The 10,093-nt window shown below is 43.3% G+C and overlaps 1 long non-coding RNA gene across 1 annotated transcript in view; it reads left to right on the plus strand.

Annotated features, from left to right (window-relative positions):
- LOC116825803 (uncharacterized) overlaps nucleotides 1–6,713 on the plus strand; it is a 14,473-nt gene extending 7,760 nt beyond the window's left edge. Inside the window, exons 2-3 of the long non-coding RNA XR_004373922.1 lie at nucleotides 2,796–2,912; nucleotides 6,070–6,713. This is a non-coding gene — a long non-coding RNA (uncharacterized LOC116825803). The remainder of the gene's footprint in view (nucleotides 1–2,795; nucleotides 2,913–6,069) is intronic.
- The last annotated feature ends 3,380 nt before the right edge of the window (nucleotides 6,714–10,093 follow it).

The raw sequence follows: 10,093 nt of genomic DNA on the forward strand, positions 1-10,093 counted from the left end.
TACGCTTGTCACTCAGCACTGTGTTGAGTCCCTGCTGTGGCCTCTGTCTGGAGATTTTTTCCAAATGTTTTGGCATTTCATCTTCTGGAACGGAGTTCTGATAGAACAGATTTGTCTCCCCATAAAGCGATCAGATCCAGTATCTCTCGTACAGTCCATGCTGATCAGCGCTCCACGCTGGGCAAACAGGAAATGAAATTCAAAAGTTCGCGGGGCTTTTCCTGTCTACCTGGCCAGTGCATCCGACTCCAGATTGCTGTCCAGAGTGGTCACAATTGTGCACTGTGGGATAGCTCCCGGAGGCCAATACCGTCAAATTGCTGCCATACTAACCCTATTCCGAAATGGCAATACCGATTTGAGTGCTACTCCCCTTGTCAGGGAGGAGTACAGATATTGATATTAAGAGCCCTTTATATCGATATAAAGGGCTTTGTTGTATGGACAGGTGCAGGGTTAATTCGGTTTAACGCTGCTAAATTCGGTATAGACCCATAGTATAGACCAGACCTTAGAGACTAACAAATTTATTTCAACATAAGCTTTTCGTGAAGCTTATGCTGAAATAAATTTGTTAGTCTCTAAGGTGCCACAAGTACTCCTGTTCTTTTTGCAGATACAGACTAACACGGCTGCTGCTCTGAAAACTGTTAAAAATATACACCTTATTTCCAGTCTGAATTTGTCGAGCTTCAACTTCCAGCCATTGCATTGTGTCATACCTGTCTCTGCCGGAGCCCATTATTAAATATTTGTTCCCCATGTAGGTCTGAAATCAAGTCACCCATTAACCTTCTCTTTGGCAAGATAAATAGATTGAGCTCCTTGAGTCTCTCTCTACAATGCAGGTTTTCCAATCCTTTAATTATTCTTGTGGCTCTTCTCTGAACCCTCTCCAATTTATCAGCATCCTTCAATTGCGGAATCAAGAATTGAACACAGGATTCCAGCAGCAGTCTCCCCAGTGCCAAATACAGAGATAAAATAACCTCTCTGCTCCTACTTAATATTTCTTGGTTTATGCATCCAAAAATTTCATTAGCCCTTTTGTCCACAGTGTCACACTGGGAACTCGTGTTCAGCTAACTATCCTCCATGCCCCTCCAAATATTTTTCAGGGGCACTGCTTTCCAGGATCAGGTTCCCCGTCTTGTAAGGATAGCCTATGTTCTTTGTTCCTAGATGTATACACTTCCATTTAGCCATATTAAACTGCATATTGTTTGCTTGAACCTAGCTTACCACGCAATCCATATTGTTCTGTATCAGGGACCTGTCTTCTTTATTATTTATCACTCCATCAGTTTTTGTGTCATCTGCAAACTTTATCCATTATTTTATGTTTTCTTTCAGGTCATTGATAAAAATGTTAAATAGCTGGACCCCACTAGAAACATATCCATTTGATAATTCTCCGTTTATAATTCATTTCAAGACCTGTCAGTTAGCCAGTTTTTAATCCATTTAGTGTGGGCCATGTTAATTTTATATCTCTATATTTTTTAATCAAAATGCTATGCGGTACCAACTCAAATGCCTTACAAAGGTTTAAGTATATTACATCAACACTCTAACCTTTATCAACTAAACTTGTAATCTTATAAAAATAGATTGTTAGTTTGACAGGATCTATTTCCCATAAACTCATATTGATTGGCATTTATTATATTACCCCCCCATAATTCTTTACTAATCAAGTCCCATATCAGGTGCTCCATTCTCTTGCCCAGGATCAATGTCAGCTGGATAGGCCTCTGATTACCTAGGTCATCTCACTGACCCTTTTACAATATTGGCACAACATAGTCCAAGTGATGGCCTGGTGGTGCAGGTGCAGCAAGGATGAAAGGGGCATATTTGACAGTTAACTCACGGTGCATTTGAACTAAAAAAGCCTGACCATGCAACTCTGATTTATGGAACTGGTCGTATTGACGTCAATAGGCCTACTTGGGTAAGTAAGGACCTACTGATGTGAATAAAGATTGCAGGACTGGCCCTTGGTGCTGTTTTAACCCCTTAACACTTCCTTTCTGGGTCACTCACCCCAGCATTTGACTGGACAGCAGAATTATCCTTAAAATATTTTCATCTCCTGTGGCAAGACCCAGGTTGCTGCCCTTCCTGGCTCATTTAATGCTTGAGGGGTGTGATATGTATGCCAGGACAGAGCCCGCACAACTTCCTGCACCCCGCTGAAGTCTTAACAAGCCCTTGTGGGGAAATTTCCCCACTTTGCTTTGTCTCCCAAGAGAATGTGTGAGCATGCTGCTCTTGAGCACCTCCTGCTGGGTGCTTAGCGGGGCAGGACTGGCTTGATGAGGCACAGCTGCACATTTTGGCCAGCACAGTGGAAGGGAAAGTGATGTAATACTGACCTCCAAGTTGCAGAAGAGAGTACTAGAATTCTCCAGGCTTCCTCCAGAACCTGTGATTAAGGACCTTGCTCTTCTAAGGGCTAATAAATATACAGTTAGAATTTCAGAAAAATAAAAAAAAATGAATGGCCACTTTTATAATTTTGGGAGTAGTGAGTGAAATCTATTACCACTCCCCCCCTTTCCATTTTGAGGTACAGTATCTAAAACCATGCCGCATTCAGTTTCTCATTTCCAAAAGTCATTAATGTACATTTAAATGAGGTTCAAAATACTTAGTGACACATCCTGGCCCCGTTCAAGTCAATAAGACTTTTGCACTTGACTTGAATGGGGCCAGGAGTTCACCATTTCTGCGTATGGGAAGATATATATGTGGATATCAGCGTAATATTCATGCTTATTCTCTATATATAGGTAAATATTGCATCTTTCAAGCTCTATCCTAGGATTCTGGAATAAAACACGTGTAGAAGGAAAACCTGCTGATCTATCAAAATATCAGAAGAAACGATTTCAGATCGTTAGGAAATGGTAAGAATTACTCCAGTTCATTTACGTGCCAATTTTCCCATTAGTATTCAAGCGCCAGCTTTCTGTAGCTGTAAAATGACTGATTTGGCCCCAGGGGACTGCTAATGAAGAACAATAGCTTTTTGGATAATATTATTACCTCCTGAACGGAATGCAATCTGGTTAGTTCTCTCCAAACGGGAGAAGAAAATAAATAAATAAATAAATAAATAGAACTGCAGGAATAGTTAGATAAACGTGCCTTTTTCAGATATAGTGCCATGCAGTCAGCACGTAACGGCTAAATGTGAGTTAAAATAAAATACAGCTGTATTTCAGTTGTCAATAGTTAGGTACTTAATGCTGATGGTCTCATTTGTATTGACATAGCTTCCCCTCCGAGCCCTCAGAATGAAACATAACCACATGGAAGCCATCCTACTGTAGTAGCCTAACACTGTCTGAAAGCACAGTGGGTCACACTGCACCCTTGATTTTTAAAGCACGGCTCACCATTTTCTTCACTGGGAGTTGAGGGCACTGAGCATGTCTCTGGAAGAGATCAGCACCTTCCAAAATCTGCCTTTAATTCCTGAGCACACTTCCTGGGGCTGTCTGTGATGAAGGGTCCGATCCTGCACTCTTAACTCAGGCAAAGCTTTCATTGGGAATTTTGGCTGAGTCAGGTCTGAAGGATCGGGCCTGAAGTAACTTTCCCTCCCCGTTGTAAACATTTCTGATGCGAGAGGGTAGCAGCAACTATATTCCACCATAGCTGGAGCAGGGGAAACTCCGGCTGAGGAGGACACTAGGGCAAACTCCCTTCTTGTACAAGCCTCATGGGATCTTTAATGTCCAGGCAAAGCAGGAAGTACCTTGGTTTTTAAATTCCCATCTGAAAGAGGAAAGAATAAATAAGTTTTGCATTGGGTGGGATGTCTACTTGGGGGTTGGAATGTTCACTGGAGAAAGCATGCACCAAAATTAAGTGCACAGAGGCAGGCGGAGGAGTGGGGTGGGTTCTGAACAGGTACAGTTGGAGAATGGGTTTTCAGAAATATAGCCCTGGAAGAGGAGGTTGGATGCCTCTCTCTTACTTCTAAAAAGCATTAAAGTCTTGTGGAGCACAGGAGTTTGTTAGAGGATATCAATGAGCTGGAAAGGCAGACAGTGTGGCAGCTATTGAAGAAATTTCAGATTATCTGGGGCAATGTCTCCTCTTGTAATCATTAGCGACATCACTGAGAGTTTTGTGAAACAAAAGTTCTATAAAACAGAAACTGGCTCTGAATTTAGCAGGGTTCCCCCCCCCCCCACAAGGCACTTTAAAAAGCAAGCAGAGCAGCCTGTTAGGAGGAAATTGATTAATTTTTAAATAGCAGTAAATTGCCTCCACTTACCGAGCAGACAGAGAGAAAGATCAAGAGAGAAATACAATTAATCCGTTAGATTCAGGAGATGCAGGCAGTTTACGCCTGACAATCTGGGAAATCTCCTGCTCTGAACGCCTATTGGAATGGGAAGTCTGAAGAAAACATTTGTAAGAATTTCAGGAATTGCTCACATGGATGGCAAAGCTCACCAGCAACTGTATCCTTAAACCCAGCTAGGCTATCCTAGAACATAGGTCAGAGTAACCATATGTTTAAGTACAGCCAATCTCACCATTATTACTAAATTCCTGCAAACGAACTTAGACGGGGTGTTTGATATCTGGCCACTTCTAGAAGCAGCAGCAATTTTCCTGGTGATCCTGATAATACAGGCTACATTTGAACGGCTGTATCTGGATGAGACAGGCAGTGAATACCATGGTTCAGTTTTTAAGAAATGGCCTCCTTCCGTGTTTCTTAGGGCACCTGGCAGGTCAGTCCATGTGCAACCTGCCCATTGATTTCAATGGGCATTCCACTCACAGCCTGAGGACAGAATTAACTGTGAAACTCAGGTCTCTCTAATGCCACTTACTATGTTATGACCCGTATTGGTACAAATTCTGCCTTCAATGACCCGTGTATGGCTCCCAGTGATTTCAAGGGGAGATGTGTGTGCACGCAGATTTTGGCCCATTTGGGTGTAATGGTATGTCTGCTCTGGATCCGACGGTGTCTAGGGCTAGTGTGGACAGGGCCGGCTTTAGGCCTATTCCACCAATTCCCCTGAATTGGGCCCCACATCTAAGAGGGCCCTGCACCCAGTGAGAATCCCTTCCCTGGCTAGAGGCGCCTTTTTAATTTTTACTCATCCAGCGGCGCTCCAGGTCTGTAGCGGCACTTTGGCGATGGGTCCTTCACTCGCTCTGGGTCTTCAGCAGCACTTCGGCAGTGGGTCCTTCAGTGCCGCCGAAGACCTGGAGTGAATGAAGGACCCACCACCAAAGTGGCACCGAAGACTCGGAGCACCACCGGTGAGTACAAGCCCCACGTGGTTTTTTACGTGTGTTTTTTTTTTTAAGTCATCCTTGCTGGGGCCCCGTCAAAACTGTCCAAATTGGGCCCCGCACTTCCTAAAGCCGGCCCTGAGTGTGGATACATGAGAAGAGCAAGGAGAAGATGCAAGGCACCTTCCCTGCCTCACCTTTCTCACCCCACATGGGGCCAGATCTAATAGCAATCAATCTATCCTGGAGCATGGGGACTGCGCTCTTTTAGTGCATTCAGGGATGTAAATCACCCCAAAGGAGCCAAGGAAGAGGCAGGGCCAACGCTTCCCCACCCTGCCTTGGCTCATGGAGCCGGCTAGGTGAATTGGGGAAGGACCAATAGTGCCTCGTTAGATGGCACCAATGCCTGCCAGAGCTCTCCCTGGGGCAGGGTAACCGCGTACCACACCTTACTCAGCAGAAGCTAACCCAGTAACTATAGTGCAGGTAAGATTGCTTGCTATGCCCTCAATAGGGAAAGTAGGCCTGGATCCAGAAAAAAGAATGGCCAGAAGTTTTTTGAGACAAGGCACATGGCAGAAGGAATATTAGCCTGACAGTATCACAGATGGAGACATCTTAATGGTCCCTGAGTAACTGTCATTTCTTCATCATCTCCTGACAAGGCACTTTAAAAAGCTTTCTTTTCAGATCAAGGCTGGCCCTGCCACACAAGAAAGAAGGGAAAAGAACAAATAAATGAGACATAGAAATAACATTTTTCTGGTGTCACAAAGGTTTTTATTTTGTGGACAGATCAAAGACAAAGACACACACCTTTCTGAATACCCTGATCTTCCCTGGAAGCATCTCCACCTAGGCTAGAAGAAGGGTTGTGAATGGAGGAGGTCTCGCACAGGTGATCAGTCGATCTGGTCAGACTCACGTCCTGATGGAGTTGGAGTTGACCTCTATAAGTGTCTGAAAAATACATACTCTCAGACCTCTTCCAATGTTCAGTTAGACTTTGTCCTTAGGGATTCTTTCTGTGACAACTGGAGACATTCCCAACATTGGAGGAAAAAAATTCCAAAAGACAGACCTAGAAGACTGCAAATCATATAATCCAATTTCATTATTAAGGCTAGATAACAAGATTAGAGTTAAAATATTTACGTGCTCCTTAATTCCTGTTCTACCGCGGATTATTCACAGGCTTTGTTTTAGGAAAATCAGCTAACAGTAGCATTAGTTAACCTGTCAGTGTTGCCAAGAGTTCAGTGCCTAAAGGCTTTCGCCTTGTATTTGATGTGAGAAAAGTTTTGGGTATTTTTTTTTTATTTGTTTGCTAGAGAAATTAAATTTTGGATCATTTCTTCAATTAAATTTTTCTGTAATGCCTTAAATGCAGATACCAGTCTCAGATACTAAGGATACTTATATAGCTCCCATTATCATAGAACCAGATAAGCTTTAACATATGTATGTATTAAAATTGTGTTGTTGGCAGATGATAGCATGTTGTTATTCTGGATATCGCACAATCTGTATCACTCGATCAGCTGTTGGAGAAATATGGCTTTATATTGCTGTTCCTCTTTGGCAGTGGCAAATTTGAAGTCCTGCCTTTGGGGAATTCAAGTTTTTTTCCTCTCTTCAGACTTTCTGCTTGATTGGTCCCTTCTTCTCAAGGCTTTAGACATTTTAGAGTAAAAAATCACTCCATGTTTCTTCAGCTTGGGTCAGAGACTGTGATTTGGATCATAATGAACTCAAACCAAACTGCTGGATCCAGTGATACCCAAACTTCATGGCTGCACGAAATCCAAATCTTTGGATTTCAGTTTTGCAAAAGGCCCTTATCTTTACAGTGGGCTGAACCAATGCCTTGGCTCCACTCACCCCCACATTTTGGAATGTTTCTGAGTAGTTGGAATTTCCCATTCTGGCTAAAGCCACATACAGGTTGTAGCGGGTGATGGGGAGTAAAGAGATGGGTAAACAAACTGCTGACTGAAGGCCTGATCCTCGAATCCTTACTACACAAATTGTTCTAACATAAATAAAGCCTTTGACTTCAGCGGGACCTTGCCCAGCCCTAGCTCACATCTCACCTCCATTCGGAACGTTGCTGCAAAGACCATTTTCCTAGCAGGGTGTTTTGAGCACATCACCCTCTTTTGCATCCTCTGCTTGCTTCCCCATTTCAGTTGCATCAAACACAAGCTGCTTGTATTCACTTTCAAGGTCCCTCACAATTACGGTGACCAGATGTACTGTTTTTATAATGACAGTTCTGTTTTTTGGGACTTTTTCTTATATAGACGGCTATTACCCCCACCCCAGTCCTGTTTTTCACAGTTGCTGTCTGGTCACCCTACTCTCAGTCAAACCCCACTCAACGTACCATCTCTCATTCATTATCTAGCTGTCAGTGCTCACCTCTGATTGGTCTGTCAGGCCAGCCTCCAGTGCCTGCTTGTTACATTTTCAAACAAGCCCCTTTGTGCTTTCTCCAGTGTCACCCCTTGAGCTTTGGAGGAGCTCCCAGGAAATGGCTGCTAAGCTACCTCATTAGCCTAATTCAAATACCTCCTCAAACCTCTCCTTTGCCCTGATGCCCACAAACAACTTGACAATGGTTAGACTGCTGGTGTGCAGAGACCACAGTCTACTATGGCTCCCAATATTGTCCCATTGTTGACTTGTATTCCCCCAGCTGTCTATATCCAGCTGTCATCTCTTGTCTGATACTTAGATTACAAATTCCTTGGGCCAGGGACCAGCTTTTTGTTTTGTGTTTGTACAGCACCTAGCACAATGAGGTCCTGGTCAATGACCAGGGTTCCTAGATGTTACTGCCACACAAATAAACAAACAACAACAAAGACTCCTTATATGAGTAAGGAAACGCAATCTTGAACCTTGACAACAGCGGCTGACTCACTTGTAGATCTGAGGGGATAAGTTAGCATCTACTTGAGGGGAAATGTCGTGGGATATTTTATGAGTAAATTAGATCAGGTAAATGTGAGTGCCAGTTCAGTCATGAAGAGTGCAAGGGCTCCATAAGGCTTTATAGCTTTAAGAAGCTCATAGTATAAAGGAATATTATACACTCCAGTTCATCATGCAGGCACTAACTGACTGTTCACTGGAAAGTTTCTGAGAGTTAATGGTTATCCAGTTGATTTTAAATGCTTCAGTGGCCTTCTGCTCCATAAACTAGTGATGAGAGAGTTTGTCCAGCAGAACTTGTGGAAAGCAACAGCACGCCCAGGGACATGCTGAAAGCATTAAGCTCCCTTGTGCATTAAAAGGAATTAGAGAGGAGAGAACTGCGGGCACTACAGTTGGCTGCTTTATCATAGCTCTCATTGGGTAATTCTGAACAAACAGCTGGATTGTACTCGTCCTAGGCTATTAGGTGACGAAGGCTGTGCTATAAGCTAATGTAAAGATAATGTTTCCTAGACCTGAAGTAAGGTTTTGGGCACTGATGTCACAGAGGATTAATAATCTCCCTATAGGTAGCACTGTATACAGGCAAACCAATATATTTTATTTTTGGTAGGACTCTAATCCTGGAAGTAACTGAGTGCCCTAAATCCCCACAAGTCAAAGGTGCTAAGATATTGTTAATTTATGAGGATGAATTAAATACATGCAATTTACTGATTTTCTAACATTTTACTTATTTACACTGGTTACAACTCGGGAACTGCTCTAATACGTAATATTGTACTGTAGCCACAGTGGTGGTGGTTTTGGTTGTTAACTTCTCATGGAAGGCACTCGTGTATCACAGTGGTAGGTGGCCTTGTACAAAAGTAGCTAGAGAGTTGGCCAGTTGCCCTAACAAGGGCATTTCTTCTTGGACCCACAAGGAACAGGTAGGGGTAAGCAGCAGCATATATTGATAGAATTGATTCAACAGGCCTAGCACCTGCCTCGTTTCAGCTGCCCTCTCCATAGACATGGAGAAGGTACTCTGTGTTTGTCCAGTTCCTGGCCCAACAGGGCCTCAGTCTTAAAATAATCATTTGGGCAGGAAGTCTCCTAGCTAGCCACCAACAAAAAAAGATCCTTTCCCCTCCTCCGTCGTTTTATGAAACTCTCTCAGCCTTCTCCCTACTGAGCTGCTGTCTTTTGTAGCCTGCCTGAAAGGTCATAAAGTCTGGGCTATTGGGGACCAATATGGGGAACAAGTTTCAGAGTCCTGGAGCCCTCACAGAGAACATGCTGCCAGCTAGTTCCTCTCTTTTACAACATGGGGATCCCACTTGAGTGCCCCGGCTGACTACCGCAGCTGCAGTATGGCCTGGGGATCAAGGCAATCCCTCAGGTAGGTGGGTATCAGGCCATTTAGGCTGACAGAGTATGACATCGCTACTTGTGTGCTATCACCACATTTGTGTTGTGTTAATATGGCTAGACTGGCACCTGCTATTTGCTCGATTAGGCATGATCAAAACATATCATTGGCATGGCTGAGATTTTTATTGTGGCATCAAATTTGACCAATGGAAACACAATAATCTAAGTGCTCAATGGTGCATATGTGAAAAATGGTAAATTCCGGGTGTGTAACGTATAATAATAGCTATTGTTTGGAAGGAAGCACCTCCTTAATATGTTCCGGTATTGTTGCATTCTTAACTGCTTTTGCTTTTCTGAGGTTTGGGTGTAACCTCCTTTGTGAGAAGAAAAGTCCATAGAATTCAAGTACAACATGATTGAATTTGCATTTGGATTTGCTGTTGATTGAATTATTAGTTATTGAGATGCTTTGATAGCACTGTGTCAGCTTGGGTTTTGCCAAGGACTAGAATATGACCGC

The sequence above is a fragment of the Chelonoidis abingdonii genome, chromosome 22, assembly GCF_003597395.2.
Source record: "Chelonoidis abingdonii isolate Lonesome George chromosome 22, CheloAbing_2.0, whole genome shotgun sequence".
Taxonomy (NCBI): Eukaryota; Metazoa; Chordata; order Testudines; family Testudinidae; genus Chelonoidis; species Chelonoidis abingdonii.